Genomic DNA, 17,090 nt, shown 5'->3' with positions numbered 1-17,090 from the left:
ATACTGAGCATCACATTGCCAGCAGAATTACTAGTGTAAGGTAGAACTTTAGACTTGCAGTTTCTGACACTTCAAATTTAGACAGTTCCAATTCCAGTGTAATTCCAGTCACATATCTTACTGGTGTGAGGGTTTATGTTTGTGTGATGTGCAGAAGACAATCTGAAACACTGAAGTGATTCACAAGTCAGAATAGTTTCTAGTTCAACCCAACCCTACTAGCTCAAATGTTCCAAATTCACTCTTCAAATCTCCTAGACTTCATGAGGATTCTGAGGGAGCTTTCCCTTCTTCTAAATGGACATGGAAATGGTAGAGATGGAAGTGCCTTTTAGGTCTTATGTGCATGTCAAGGCAGGGTTTGCATTGCAGAAACACTTTGGACTTGAGTGCTCTACCCAGGAGCTCCAGCAAAACTTCTCACAGAATGAATCTGCCACAGTCCAGGAGGATGTGGTAGTTTTAGAGGGTTGGTGAGGTCACACCAGAGGGAAGAAGATACATGAAGAGAGATAGTGAAAAACTTTGAGAGTCTGGAGGTCTTCTAATCCCGAAACTCTGCCATCCCAGGTTCAAGTATGACTGAGACCTTCACTAGCCCCTGAGCTCTCTCCAAACCCTGCACTGACACTGGAAGTAGCTTCAAATGATGCATAGGATTAGACAGAGCTGAGTCCTGTCAAGATGAACATCAGTCATAAATCACATCCTTGCAAAAGGATTTCTGGTGGTACTCTGTTGTTCTGCCAAAATGAAATCAGTTTTTATGTTCCTGATTCTTTTGACACAAGCTCAAATGAAAATCCCACAATCTCCAGTCTTCCCCTGAGCCTGTTCCTGCCCAAGATCTGCAGAAAATCCATTATTTTGGCTATGTATCCTTGCAAAGCAAGTTTGTCTAAGAGATGAGAGAGCTGAAACCACATTGTTCAGCTCTTTTGTGTTCTGTGAGGAAAAGATGACGCTATCATCCACACTTAGGCTTCATGCTCTTCCTCTGCAGTTCACACTAAGGCCCCTTTGGCATCCCATAAGTTTTTCAGGACTACTAGAAGAATACTACATGGGGGAACATAATGCTTAGCAATTGAATTAGTTAAGTTTTCCCAGGCATTTTGCAACTTTTGTTTGCAGAGTTGTTTTGCATGAGTCATTCTCTTTATTTTTGTTCAATGAGTAATATTTGGTACTTACACGTGTTTTCTTTTTGTAACATGCGCAGCTATGTAACCTTCTTTTGGATACAGAAACTCTCTTGTTTCAACTTTACTTAGAGACAATCTAAACATATAAACTCCACTATTAAATCTCATCATTAATTAATTACGCCTAGCTGCTCTCAGCATGGGTTTTGTGTATCAAGAGTACTCCTGGCCCTCCTCCTCCCTGCCATATTTCGCCTCCTTCCCCCCAAGCCAGTGCAAGACTATATTTAGTTGGAGATTTAGGTTGATCTGCAATTCCCACTGCAAATTCCTTTCCATCAGCAGCTACAGCCAGAAGGTCTGAATAAGGGAATGGTTTACACTTCAAGAGGCTTCCTGTTTCCCTGGATTTTCAGGTTTGCTACTGTTTGTAGAGTGAGGTTGGTACTATACTCTGCAGACTAAGTGGCTGTTAACTCATCCCTGTCCTGGCACTGGCATCACCCTATCAAGTGCAAAGCATTGTCTGGTTGAAGGACCTTCCAGAAATATAGGCAGCAAAAGCAAGGAAAGCATGTCTGATCCTGAAATATTTCTGGACCAAAGTGTCAGAGGATAATGCTGACAGGACTGGCAACCTCCCCGAGAAGGAGAATGAAGTAGAGGAGAGCAGTTTGTAAATCATTGTAGAGGAAAGTACAGCATGAGGAGAGCTCCACACATAGAGAAACCAAACACTCAACCCTGCTTCAAATGCAGTCAAAGAAAACAGAAAGAAAAATATTGCATACTTTTGCTAGGTTTTCTCTAAGTTCTCCAATAATTCTTTTTCCATTATTCCTGCCCTCCTGGCCTTGGTCATGTCTTACCCTGCAAGCTCCCTCTTCCCTGGCTTTAACCTAAAATAAAAATAAGCAGTGAGATGCAGCCTTCACTTCTTCCAGGATCCTCACTGCGCGGTCTAGAATGAGAGCCTTGCTTGAAGGCTTTGGAGACCAAGGTTCAACCACAAACATCCTGGGCAATGCCTGACACCTACAGATCTTTTATTCACCTGGGTCCTAGGAATGTAGGATAAATGATTTAAAGCTCATGAGATCCTGAAATATTGCAGTCCTGGAAGATTGTAGTACTGGAGATTAGCTGGCTTTGCTACTGTATTCCTCACCTAAGATTTCCATTTTGCTATTTTGCTACAATTCACAGTTACAGGTTTTACCCTTTGTCAAAGTGTCAAAAAATAAACAGTCTGGATACTTTCAGTTTCTGCTTCATTTTAGCACTTTAACATTTCTTAAAATGTAGCCAAATGCTTGCCTACTGAGTTTGGATGATGCCAATATATGTGTAAAATGAACATAACAAAAAGTGTAATATGGAGTATGTCCAATAGCTGACTTTTTTGTCAACCAAGAGAAACATGACTGCATAGCAAAGTTATCTCTAGAAGAAGAATCAAGGCTGAGATGTAGCAAAAATATTAGCAGCACTTGCTTGCCTGCAAAACCTTGCTTTGTGGTATTACATTCTTGTCAGTAATTGTAATAATGATTCTAAACCTGAACAAAAGCCAGACAATGTTGATAAACTCTTTCATGTAATTCATCAGGCTTAGGAACAAACTCTATGCTGAAATATTTTTTTTGCCCTTGCTTAACATGCGCAGGTTTGAGGCCAAACTTCTCAGGTGTTTATCACAAGAAGCCAAATTTTCTATGAATGTCTCCAAAGAATATCCATGGTGCTCACCCAAAGCGTTCTACTACACAAGCCCAAGTAGGAAGAGCCTTTTGAAATGATGACTCCAAGTGTCAGACCTATCTTTCATTTTCACAGCATGTGCAGACTAAACAGGGCTGCCTCTGGCTTTCATCTTTCTCCATACTTTCTACTTCCTACCCCAGTTTTGTTGTCTGAAGTTGCCTATAATCTGCAGTTTGTACCTCAATGACGTGATGTTGTCACAGGGATGGATAGATAGATAGATAGATAGATAGATAGATAGATAGATAGATAGATAGATAGATAATCACATTCATTATACTAAGTAAACAGTTTTGATAGAGAGCTACTTTTTTAATCATATACTTTCAATTATCAAGCAATATTTTCTCAAATGTCTTGTAGTTGCAACAAGTGTAGCTAATTGCCTATGCTTTTTGCCCCAAACTTCCTGCATTAGCAGAATGTATTTATAGTGGCCATGCAATAAATGCACTATGCTGACTGAAGTGTTGGATGTGTTTCAGTTATTGTTTATGCTTTATTATTCCTTCTTTCTTTATAAATTAGCAGCTCTGTAAAGTGTTGGGGGTTCGGCCGGATGCAGCTACAGTGACTTCCTAATGTTTATTTCTGTTTTTAGTATGTCTATATCTGCTGCTAAGCTTAAAAGACCTAGTGACAGGCCCTGTCCAAAATGATGCAACCAAACACTTTCAAATCATAGAGAAATTTGGTCCAGATTCAAACTTCACAGCCTGGATTTATCTCCACACCCAACTGAACCAATACCCGAGATAAAACAGCCTTGAACTCAGATCCCAGATAAGGATGCCATATTTGAGCTTAGAGCTCAGATTCGTGATTTTTTTCAAAAAGGGGTTTTTCTAAACTTAGATACTACTGCCTATCTCCTTTTTGCAAGTGCCTTTGGGTGGAAGGTATCCATGCCCTCAGCTGAGCCAAATGAACAGACTTGGTGCTAATCAGCTTCAGTGCAAAGTCAGCAAAGTCACTTAAGTTTAATTGAGCTGAACTGGTAGTTTTTCCGGATGTGCTGTCCCTTTGCCCAATCAGACCCTGATGTAGAAATGGTATCCTCCAGTTCAGGGAAAGAGGATAAGGGCTTGTTTCATTAACTGCTTCAGCTAGATCTGCAAGGACACCTCTGCCTCCATCTCTCCACGGTGCTCAAAACTATGCAATAGCTTTGCTCTAAAGCAGAATTTTGTCCTGTCTGTAAAGTGGCAGGGGAACGATTGACAAAGCCCAGTCTATTTGTATCCTTGAGTATATTCGCATGGTTCCTTTGTGGATACTTTTTACATGAGTCAGTTTCTGCAAAAGGAAAAACATTGGTTTCATCAAGAAAATATAAAAGTTTGTTTTCAATACCATAAAATGTCACCCCACTTAATCATTTCTGAAGAGATCAGATTTATGAATAAAGGGTCTAATAAGGAGCTGCCATAGCTGGCGTATCCCCAGGACTGCTCTTTATTTACAATTAAGCAAGTAGGATCAGGATGTGACCTGATGACATGACTGCTAGCATTCCTGTAAATTCCAGTTGCAATTCCTTTTTCGCATGTAACATTGCTTTTCCCAAAGAAGCCTGTCTAGTGCTTTGTTTTTGTGTTTGGGCAGACTGGTGTGTTGTCTCTGGTGTGCTGTCTCTGGCTCATGAGGAATGCTGAGGTGGAACAGACAGAACATCAACTCTAGGGGAAAAAGAAATGGCCATTGCGTTGGCATGAGCCTCCTGCCTTTTGTCAGCTAATGTCCTGCCTCTGGTAAAGGGGCATTTTTTCCCACCCACTTTGGTCTTGATGGAAACTGAAGGAAAACAAAATAGGTATGTACCTGGTCTGTACATCATCGTGTCCTTCCCGTACTTAGTAAATGTTTCTTTAATTGGCTTAGTTAGCCCCTCTCACCTTTCAGCACTTCAGGAATGACTCTTTGAAGAGAGCCATGTACAGAGGTTTAGTTGACATTTAGTGACACTAGGCTCTGCAGTCTCCAAAATATGACTGATGTCACTTGTTATGTTCCCTTGGGTCTCTGGGGACGAAGTCACTCTTACCCTGAAGCATGCATTGACAATCTCAAGATAACACTTCTTTGACAGAGTCAGGGGCCCTGCCAGGGTCTAATGTAATCACCAGAAGGTTTCCAATCTGGTCATTGTTTGTTATTTATATTTCATATCTGGGGATTGTGTTTGCATTGCTGTGATTTTAATATGAAAGCTGCTAATAAGAACAAAAATTCATACCTTTTTCTGCTAAACGGGTGTGTTGGCAGGTCTGTGATCAATGGAAGAAACCTACTCCAAGGTGAAAAAATTTAAAGAAACCTAAGAAAAATAATCAAAGCCTGTATTCTTATTCCACAAACAAATCCACTGGCACAGAGAAGACTGGAGTGGAGATGTGAATGAAACTGAATTTTATTCTAACTGGATGAATTGTTTAAACCCAGCTTCACAGCACCAGGAGAGGAGTTTGCAAGCAGAGAGACATGCTCTTTGATTTTTTCCTTCACCCTGAAAGGAGGACTGGCTTTATAACTGTGTTATTTTGCTTTTATCTTTTATTAATTCCATTTTCCTTTCCCGGACACAAACCAACCGGGATGGGTCGGGCGAGCTGCTAATGCCCTTTCTGTCAGGGGAAAAGGGCTTTGACGGCAATCCCGCCCAAAGGGAGACCTGACTGGGGCTCGCCTTTGGGGAGGGCACCCGAACATTCTGGCAGGGTTTGGCGGGGCTCGGAGCAGCAGGGAGCGGCGGGGCTGAGAGCGGTGGGGCTCGGAGCGGAGGGGCTGGGAGCAGCGGGGCTGAGAGCGGCAGGGCTCGGAGCGGCAGGGCTCGGAGCAGCAGGGCTCGGAGCAGCAGGGCTGGGAGCGGCGGGGCTGAGAGCGGCGGGGCTGAGAGCGGCGGGGCTCGGCCGGCACACGAGGGCGCTCGGAGCAGCCGCAGCCCCGCCGCCGCTTCCCCGCCCGCCCGGAGCTCCGAGCGGGGCTGGCACCGCGGCAAGGAGGGCATGTGCAATGAGGAAACCCGCGGGAAAGAGGGGATGCGCAATGAGGAAATCGCACGCCTGCGGCTAGCCCGTCTTTACTGCTTTAGGGCACTCTTTTTGATGTTAATTTAATCACCGGGGTTAATAATTTATTGGTGGCAGCGAGAATTTGAAGAGGGAGCGTTAGAATTTTTTTATCCCGACGTTTGGTTTTTTTCCTGTTCTACCTTTGATGAATGAAACTATAGGTTTGTCACTGCCATCCTCTGTCACTCTGTCCCCGAGCTGTACCACAGCGTGAGCGCCCCCCTGCAGAAGCATGGCACGGAGCTCCAGTTTAGGAGGACTAATTAGTACCCCAAAACCACCAACCTCTCACCAAAACACCAGGGAGCAGCTGGAGGTCACTGAGAATCCACTAAGCAGAAACCTGAAATGCCCTCCCTCTATACGAATTTTTCAGACAAAAAGAGTATTGGAGCAGCTGGCATGGAGGGAGGGGTTTACATGGAATGGAAGACATTGAACAAAGTGTCTCCTTGCCTCTCTCAGAATACAGGTTAAAATCGATTCTGTGTTGTAAAATTTGAAATTACCTTATTTTCTCTCAGGACAGAAATCCAAGGCCTGCCTAAATCAGAATCTGAAGTAATCTGGGTAATTTGAAATAGTGTTGACAGCTGAGAGCAAGTGCTAAAACTGGTTCTTGTGCCTGCTGCTCCAGGGGCTCGGGTGGGCTACTGTAAGGCAGGACATTTGGTCATTGCTATGAAGGGATCACAAAATATTTCCAGGTGAGTATCAGTCATACCTGGGCACGATAATGAAGGCTTTCTGAGTGAACACACACTGTGAACACATGCTGGCTCCTCACTCAGCTCCCCATGAAATCTGCGAAAGACAGGAGCATCTTGTTCATGCCACCTTTTCTTGGGGGCTCCTTAGAGCCATGTGCTCATGGTAAGGTCAGGGTCTCCAAAATACATTGCATGTACAAATATGGCAGGCTATTGCACTGTTTGTGGGGTGGAGGTCTGGACAGGTAACCATGGAATAATCTCTGCCACTGGATATGGAAAAGCTGCTCACCGCTATTTAAAGTCACGCCAGGTGCAAAAAATAAGATACAGTAATTTCACGAATACAAGCCGCAGCAAGAAGACTAAAATTTTGGTGGAAACCCGGAAATGCAGCCAATATTCCGGTGCGGCTAATCTATGGACAAAAACGTGATATCTGCCCTTACCTAGTATCATGCTGGTCCAGTCCCGAGCCAAAACAGTCTGAAATCCATGGTTTCCCGTTGTTCCGACGATGAACCAATCAGAGAACAGCTTATTGCCTGCCTGTGGATGGTGGCGTTACTGAGGGGCGGGGGTTGTTATCGGGGTGAGTTACCTCGGCGAGTTACCTCGGCAGTTCGATAAAAGTGTGTGATATTTCTCTGTACTTTTTAAAGTGTTTTCAGTCTTGTGCGGCTACAGGGCTGGCTGGGCTTGCAGGGAGAGGGCTGGGGGAGCCTCTCGCCCCGCAGGGAGAGGGATGAAGCGGGCAATCGGCTCGCAGGGAGAGGGCTGGGGGAGCCTCTCTCCCTGCAGGGAGAGGGATGAAGCGGGCAATCGGCTCGCAGGGAGAGGGCTGGGGGAGCCGCTCAGCCCGCAGGGAGAGGGGTAGAACGGCCACTCGGCTCGCAGGGAGAGGGCTACAGCGGCTGCTCGGCCACGGGGCTGCGAGGGCTACAACAGGGCCGCTTGCCCCACGGGCCGCGAGGGCTACAACGGCCGCTCCTGTGCCAGCACAGAGATGTGGCTCCGCTCGGAGCTCAGCTGCCTGCCCGCGCGGCTGAGCGGCTGTTTAAAGGCAACGCGGATCCATTGGGAATGCTCGCAAAATGACCACACTATTGTTCCTGTCTTTTTCGGCTTGTAAATAAAGGGTGTGTCTTTTTTCACTTGGAAACAATGTTTCCGAGGTCAGCAGTAAGCCAGTAAGCCCTGGCGATCCCGCGATTGTGTTACTAAATGACAATTTTGTGAAAGTTCGCGGCGAACTAAAGTGCGGCTAATATTTCGGGTGTGGCTTATCTATTGACAAAGACATCAATGTTGCCAACACACCGGATATGCGGCTTATACTCCGTGCGGCTTGTATTCGTGAATTTACTGTATATGCCTTGGATGACATGAAAACAAAAAAAACTGGTGCAGATTCAGGGGCACTACAGCGCCTGTCCTGTTTACACTTGAGTCATGAATCAGTGCTTGGTGTCCCTGTGTGGAAAAGGGGACACACACACATGCCATTTTGGAGCAGATTTGTGTGTTTGCCTAAGCAAAGGGCAAAATGAAGCAAGAAGCGGGACGGGAGTGTATGATGTGGTTTACTTAGTCAAAGATGGTTCCTCCCCCATTTTGTATTCCCAAAGCAGAAATCCTCTGTGTTCTAAGCCTGTTCTGCTACTTGCATAGGACATCCCTTTTTTCCATCCTGTGAGCAGAAATGAAAGGGGAAGGATGGCTAATGTGACTGGATGTACTGGCTGAGGATGCAGAAATCACCATCAGTTTCTTAGAGCTTCTTCTAGGATGGCTTTTGCATGAAGGTGCTCTTGTGTCACATGAAATGAAGCAAGATGAGGGACATAAGAGTCATCAAGGCATCTAAAGGATCCAGAGACCTGCAGAGTTTGACAGCAGCTTGGATGCAGCAGTCTGTTGAGCTGCCAAGGTATTGCCCATGTACTACAGAGGCCTGTAGGTGTGTCAATACTTTTGCAGCTCAACGTCTTAACTTCTCAAGTAAGGACTCCAATAATAATTCTGTCACAGAAGCAGCTCATGTCTGCTTAGGACAAGTCTGTGTGCCTAGTATTGCTTACTTCTTGGCATTGCCCTGGCTGGCTGTTCCCTGTCATTTCATCACCACTAAGTTTTCACCTCCTTCCTTTCCAAAGCACCCAGGCTAAATGTCTGGAGCTGGCTTTGCATATGCATGTATATAACTGACCATGGGTGGGTGAAAATTTATATGAATGTAAGATCTTTCTGAGCATGAGATGGACAGAAAATCCAACCAAAGAAAATGTAGTGGAAAAGGATTTCCCACTGCAAAAATAGACTATTTTCATAAGGAATTCAGGGTTGCCTCTCCCAGAGATAAATGCATCAACTGTGAACATTCTTTCACTTGCCTATTGCCACTTCAAAGAAGCAGCAGGAATGAATTCCCAGTTTAGTTGAAGTTAAATTAAAATACATCCCAGTAAGGTGTTTCTGTATGCAGTTTTTATTTTTAAATTGCAGTGCTCCCACTGTCACTGGAAAGACACTTCACTCATAAATAGACAATTTCCCAGCCCCACTTCATTTCTTTCTGTGGACACAATTGCCAGGGATTGCATTTTTGTCAGAAACACTCCTCTTACTACATTCTGTGGTTGTTTCTGGAGGAATCTGTTACTCACAGTATGTTGATCTTAGAAGGATTCTTCACATTTTCTGGTAAATACAGCACATGATTCTTGTATGATCCTGCAATTAGTGTTTGTAAATTGTCTGGGATAAAAACCAATCTGTCATTTTTAGGTGTTGTCACAATAACAATCCATAATGTCAAAACACTGTCAATCTCTTGTCATGTACAAAGAGAAACCATGCAACGGGATGGATTTAAAGCTATTTGCTGAGCAGAACACCATCTACCTGGACTGTTTGTGAAGGGATTGTTTGAAAAAAGGCCTTTTAACATTAGTTTTTGCAACATGAGATGAGTCAGCAGGATTTACACCTGGTGCTGAAGCAGCCGAGTGATCAGTTGTCCCCAGTGCCACCAGACAGCAGGCTGCACTGGCTGGTCTGGAAGCCATATGTTTATTCAGGATATAAAGACTTTGTGAGGTCATGATCAGTCACCATCACTCATGTTAAAGGAAAGAAATGGGATGCTGGAGGGCCAGAAGTCAGGAGCAGAGAGATGTTGGTTGTTACTGGTGGGCAAAATCTACCACACACAGACATGGATGGGCAGGCTGGGAAGTGAGGAGAAGTAGGACACACTTCATACCTGGAGGTTCAGCTGAGGCTCAAGTACTCAGCACATCTGGACTTAAAGATTACTCTGAAGTTGATCCTAACATGTTGGCCTAGTCTGAGATACTTGGGATCTGGTCCTACTGCCAAAGAGATTAGCATTACCCCTTACTCTAAATAAATGTTCCCCTTTCATGGTACTTACCTTCTGCATTTATATATAAACATTCCCTTTCTCAGAGTTCTCCTGCTCATCTAAGTAGGCTCTTTAACTCTTCCCTCAGAAGTAGTGCTCTTTATTGCCTGAATGCCTTCTTTCTTATTGTGAGTTCATCTTTCTGGTCCAGGAGAGGCAAAACACTTAGAAAAGACTTTTCATTAAAGCCCTACAAATGTCTTGTTCAAAAGCATTAATACCTTACTATATTGACTTGAAATTTGTCCCCAGTTACAGTCTAAAGGGCCAGTTTTCACATCTCCAGCACAATCCCAATGCACCATCAGCCCATAAGATTTATTAGTATGGGCACTAAATTTACAGTATGCTCACATACTCTTGGCCTTGATGCACAGAATTTATGCAGATCTGAGACTCTTCAGAAATTCAGTTTAATAAAGTGTGCAGCTTGGCATGATTCAAAAGTTAGTAAAGAAGAGGTGAATTTGAAAAATTCTTCACCTTGAGATGAAAATAGACTTGTGATCCCTGACAAGGGTTCTGATAGAAATTCTAGAGTCCTCTGAGAAGACAAAGCAACCCCTTAGATGCTGCTTTTGAAATTCAACCCATACATAAGCTTTGGGGAAAATCAGTTCAGTAGACATCTGGTGCTGAAGATACAGAAGTCCTGTTTCCCTCTCTGTCCTCCTGAAGGAGGAGAGAAGGAACATGAAAGTGATGGAGGAAGGAAGGGAGATGAGCAGAAGACCAAGAAAGCATCAGTAAACTTCTGAAACTCCTGGCTTACTGCAGGAAACTCACTGTCAATGGTCAGAATGAGAACATCAAAAGTGTTGGTATCTCACCTCTCTGCTTTGTTCTCCATGTTGTGGAATTTTACATGAAGATGCAGCCGTGGGTCCCGATAGCATGTATGGCAGGAGGGAGAGATGATGAGTACTCCTGTGTACTGTCCCCTGCAGCAAGCAAATCCTTTCAGGTGTTTACCCCATATTGAATGGAGCACTGACCTGGATTTGTCCCACAGCCTCTTTCTAAATATACAGTGCTGACAAGACTTTATTTTCATTGTCTTATCTATGAGTAATTCATTTTCTGTGCCTTGGAAAAAGCATATTATTAATAGGCAACAATAGTGAGTGAGTGAATCATAAGGCACCAGACTAGGGCCAAGTTTGGACTATCAGCACTCTACTCTCTGCTCTTAGCTCCTGCTGTACCCCAACATTGCCACATAGGCATGAGTATCATGGAAAGAGCAATGCTGACAGCTAGCTGAGGGACACTGAAAAGTGTCAGCTGTATAAGTGGGGAGGGTAGACTTCAGCAGGAGTCAGAGCTTGTCACACCCCTTGCTTTTCATTCTTGATGTTGCCTGAAGCCTGGGTCCACTCCATGTCACTGCATTTTGCTGGGCTTGGTAGGAGGATGAAGCTGTAAAGCCTGGTGGAGCCAAATTGTTTGAAAAAGGGAAAAATGCAGCCCTAATACATCAAGCAGACTTGGGGTTTCTCTTCTGCAAACTTTGAAAGCTGATGATTTCTTAACATAATCTTGAAGACTCAGGACGCTAAGGGTGATTGAGTCTCATGCTGAAAATGAGCTTAGAAACACACCAAACTAACAAGATGGACACACTAGGGCAGTTCATTTCACCAGAGACCAAAACTGCAGCTGGTGTAAATACATAAAATTTTTTATCTTTCAGAAAAGAGGAGTTTAAAAAAAATTCAAGGATATATAGCTAGATATAGATAATGTGTTTTTAATCAGTAAACTTTGAAGTCTTGACCAGTGGAAGAGTGTTTTTCTGACAAACTAACAGATCTGTGGTATCAGCAGGACCAAAGATATTCAATGAACTGGTCTATCAAAACACATTTATGGAGTTATGAATAACATGTTATATATTACTTGGCAGATTGGGAAGTAGAGTACCATGGGGGAGTGTCAGCTATTGAGGAAAATCAACCAATGAGCAGGAGCCAGTAGAGACCTCTATTTGTGAAATAAGATAAATTCAGTCTCAGGAGCAAAAACTGGAGACAACTGAGAACCCAAGCAAGAATTTAGGACTCAGTGAGGAATTCCTCCATTAGGAGCCATACATAAGAAATTTTAGGTCCAGAGAACTTTGGAAGGCCACCAAGAAAGCTAGCAGGAGTCATCAAATTTTAGAGTCAAGTTGGGATCCCAAATTATGATGTAGTTTTAAGCTTGAAAAGGAAGCAGCTGAACTAAGGAGAAATTTCCACTTTCCTGTTAACTGAATGGTTAACCAAATGCTAAGATGCAGGAGTACTCAGAATTTTTCAGAATCTTTGGTTTGGGGCTTGTTTGAGTTTTTAAGGTCCTGGAAGCATAGCTTTGGTTTATCCTAAGGTTGCAAAACACTAAACTAAGAGTTCATTATATTCTTCAAGTATACAGAGTAAAACAGAGCTAGGAGCATGTGGGGGTTTTTTGTTGTTGGTTTTTTTTTTTTTTTTTTTGTCATTTAGAGCTGGTAGTCCTGACATTGAGACAGGAGCTGCAGGTGAATGAAAATTATCAAAGCTTTTTAAATGCATTCTGAAAAAAGACTGGGTGCTTTTGAGTCATCAGGGAGCTAAACCTTCAGATCAGAAAAAAAGAAGTGCTTGAGCCATCTGGGAATTTCAGTTTTGGGGTCAGAACTGCATGAACCGTGGTGTGTTGTTGGGAATTTCTAGCTCAGCAAACTGTCTGGAGCCTGGAGGGAGTATCGAGGAGGCAGCAGAGAGGGCGTGAGGAGAGCGTGAGTCATCTGGGACTGCAGACAGGAGAGGGCAGCTGCCAAGTGAGTGGGTGCCCCTGGGGAGGTTTGCATTCTGCAGGTCTCCCACAGCTGAACTCAGCGGTGCTTGGTACAAGGAGAGCACTTTCCTCTGCCTGAATGTTGGTATTTCCCAGACACACCACGGGAACTGCACAGGAAAGCTCCACACCTTGCCAGTTCTCTGGGCTTCATCCTGCAAATTTTTTTTCTGAAGTTTGCTGAGGCCATTGGGATTATTAAAGCTTCTCCCTTGTCTGTAGGAGGTGAGGTCTCCCAGAAAACCACAATCATTCCCTGTGCTGGCTTCATTGTTTAAATCAGAGGTGAACTGCCCTCTCCTGTGCTTAAAGATGCTTGTGATCATCTGGAACAACTACATCAATAAAGATGGTGTAAGAAGCCTCAGTTTTGAGTATTTTATCCTTGTTTTCTGTTTTAATATTTGATTATCCTTGCCTGGTCATCAACATGATAACATACACCAATTTATTCAGTAAATTTTCCCAATTTATTCAGCTTCATTTTCCCAATGAGCACTCATTATTTATGACTAGCAAGGAAACCTTTGCCTCCAATGGCAGGAAGAGAATGTCTCCTTGTTTAATTACCATGTATAGTTAGCTGAATGGTCATTGGAATAAAATAATCCAGTTTCTATTCCCAGAAGGGTTTGTCTAAGTGCTTTGGGAGGCGAGGGGGAGGCTGGCTGATGAGTGCAATCTCAAGAAGCACACTGTAGTGGAATTCAGCACTAGGAGCCAGATGGCAAGGTTGCACTGAATAGCACATTTTTTCTAATAGCTGTGAAAATTTGCTGTTTTCACATGGCTTTGCTGAATGACAGCAGAGAGCATTTCTAATTTATCTGGTGCTACAATTAGGTTATTCCTTCAGAGGGTTCCCTTCCTTTTTTGCATAAGATCAGGGCCCAGTTTCAGTACCAAAGGCAATGTTTAAGTACCTGTAAGAGTTCAGAAAGCAAAGAGGGCAAAGCTGGGGGAGGAGAAACATTAAATTAAAAAAAAAAGAAGAAAATTAGTTCAGGAGAGGACTAAGATCAAGTAGCACCCTGGCCTTGTTTTGTGAGGTGGTTCCATTGTGTAGTTCTTGTATCACATCCATTGAATATGTGGGGATCTCATGCAACATCCTTTGAATGCATTGGGATCTCCACACACATTTCCAACTATGGGGATGAGAACCAGAGGAAGTAAATAATTTCCAATCATGCTTTAAAATATAGATGCAGTCATAAATGCTGTGTAAAGAATGTTATCCTAGCAGCACATACATTTGGGCTGTATGTTAATGTGGTTCTGAAAGCTACACTAGAGAATTAGGTTATACCTAATATAAAATCTAAATCTAAAATCTAAAAGGTATTTTCCATCCATTAAATGATGACTGCATCCCAGATTTTGAGGTTTTTTACTCCATTGAGACATACAAACTCCCCAAATCCCCATGATAATTAACATGGTCTACACAAGCCCAGTTCATCCACTCAAATGCCTTGAGTGTGTAGAATCATCTGTGGCAATAAATGGAAGACAAGACAAACCCTACTGTTGGCTTTAGGCAATCATCTGACTGGTAATGCTCTTCTGAGCAGGGGTGTTGGCAGAATTTGCAAAGGCCATGGACAAAACACACAATATAAGAAGAATGGGCAGTCCTGTGGGCTTTCACAATGTGCTACAAAGCAGTGAAAAAGCACTGGGCTGAGACCCCCTTAGAATCAACAGATACACTGAATTTCCCCTGAAGCAGGAACAAGTTTCACACACCCCTGGAAACCTGGCTTATTGTGATAGTTGTGTATTTCTCCAAATGCTTCTGGTGCATGTGGTGAGTTCCTCTTCTTGAAGTCAGACAGCCCATGCAAATTCTGTGCGTTTGATCACAAGGGTCTAGGCCACTTCTTTCAGTGGAACTAAACTCAGGGTTCTATCTTGCTCTTATAGCCTGTCTGCATCAGGGAAATGAAGAAATTACTCTGCCTTTTGAGAGATTATGTGCTTGGAGACCTGGTAACAGAGGTGTGACTCTAAATCGCATCCCTTGACCCTGTGCCAAGTGCATTTGTCAGCATGAACCACTAAGTTTCAGAAACTTCTGGAACAGTCTTGGAGTTGTACCAACTAAAACAAAGTCCATGTGTCACCTATTGTCTAACTCTGCAGCTTTTTATTCTGTCATTGAATCCTGACTTGCCCTGCTGTTACAAAAAATGACACTAAGAGCAAATGCCATTCTTCCATGTTGTCTGCGTATTTTAAACTGTGTAAATGTAAAGGCCACTAAAACCCTGCAAGCAAAGCTTTGCCTTGTTGGTGTAGCTTGCACTGTACTAGCCCAGTGGGCCCCACAACCAACCTGGTGATATGCACCAGGGTGATAAGCAACCAAAACTAGGAAAGAGAATCTTCAGACATAACACTGATGCTGAGATGACTGTCTGTCTCGTCTTAGATAGGGACACCTGAGTCTATTTGAACAGTAGAAATCATCCTTTGCAAGAGGCTGCCTTCAAAATAGGACTTGTGGTCTCTTATCTGAGCCCCAGACACTGCTTTGGCTTTCAGTGTGGGGGTCAGCACTACAAAGTCATTGCTAGAACAGGCTGAAATGTTTTTGTATTGTTTTTGCAGAGTAGTGCCTGGGGATAATGGGGGGGTAAAAAAATTGTTTCTTCCTAGATATCAAGGTATTTTACAATTACACAAATCACTTCTGTTTCTCTTTACACTTTTTTTAACATTTTCTGTATATTTTTCATGTTTTTGCTACTCATCCTTGAACATTTCCCATGGGAATATGGGTGACAAAGTTAAATAAAAGACAGAATTTACTTTCTGTGATGATTCCAGCAGTCTTTTCCTTATCTGAGTCAACATTTTCTTTTCCAGGATGCTATTTAATTCTTCTAAGATGGGAATATTTTTCCTTAAAAACAAAACACTTTAACAACCACAGAAGAGACAATTGGATCAGCTCAGTGCAGCTACACATGGTGATAGCCAGACTGATGATGATGTAAACTTGTCTTTTTTACTCTTCTGTTTGAAGACTGCATTTTCAAATGATACTTCATTGCCAATCAATAAAAGAGTTTTTTACTGCTGTCATCACTACTGAGTCAACGCAGCGCTGAGAGCAAGTGAAGAGCTGTACTGACTCAGCCACACTTCAGGCAACACTCAATTCATTCTTGGGCCCAGAATCACACTATTACACTGAGAGATGAAAAAAGGAACCCCACTAACCTGCTTTCACATTTTGTCATCACTTTTTCATGTTCCTTGTCAACCATTCCAAATTCAGATGCAGAAATAATCACAAGCTGAGCTCAATAACTTCTCATCTGACACAAAACCTTCCTGAAAGATGTCCAGCCTTGATCTGATGACATCAATGGAGTACTCACCATTTCTCAGAGTAAAGCATTCCCAGTGACTAGTCATCCATGCTCTTGATAATTTGTTTCACTAACTCAGGATGATTTTAAAGCACTTTTTTTTTCTGGTTCCCCAGTCTAGTAGAAACCCAAGCCAAATTGTGTGAAATAACCCAGCTCCATCTGAAATTGTATTTCTGAGGCCTGACTTGAAAGAACCTTATTTTTCCCACCTGAAATTTTGCCTTGGAGGCAGAATTGACCATTTATAAATTTTCAGTTTCTTAACTAGTTGATTACAGCTACAGTTCAGGTCTTATTGCCTTTATTCCTGTTCAGAGGTAGAAAAAACTGTGCCAAGATAAGTACCCTTGGAAATGTTTAAAAGATCCTAATGTATATGGCCAGAACTGTCCCACTTGCAGACAGCGATAATCTAGCTGTCATGGACTAATGAACTGTAACCTGGAATTCTGGTTGATCCTGTCACCCTTGGCCAAAATAATCCAAGGAGGGAAGTGACGCATGTTGAAATCTTGTTTTGAGAACTGGACATTCGGATTTCTTCCAGGACTGCTCTCAAGGTTGTGTTATACTCGCAGTGAAATTGTTTGTGAGAATTTAGAAAAACTTAATGGTGGAGGACTATTGCCTTGATTCTGCTGTGGAAAAAAACCTCCTTCTAACTGCAGAGGCATTTCATACCCTTTGTAAATAATTCCACTTGGACCTGGACTTACTACAGTGTGAGATACCCTGTTGTTTTACACCTTACAGCTCTTCTACAGGACTCC

Source organism: Catharus ustulatus, chromosome 1 (assembly GCF_009819885.2).
Source record: "Catharus ustulatus isolate bCatUst1 chromosome 1, bCatUst1.pri.v2, whole genome shotgun sequence".
NCBI classification, from domain to species: Eukaryota; Metazoa; Chordata; class Aves; order Passeriformes; family Turdidae; genus Catharus; species Catharus ustulatus.
Note: the sequence above shows the minus strand (reverse complement) of the source record.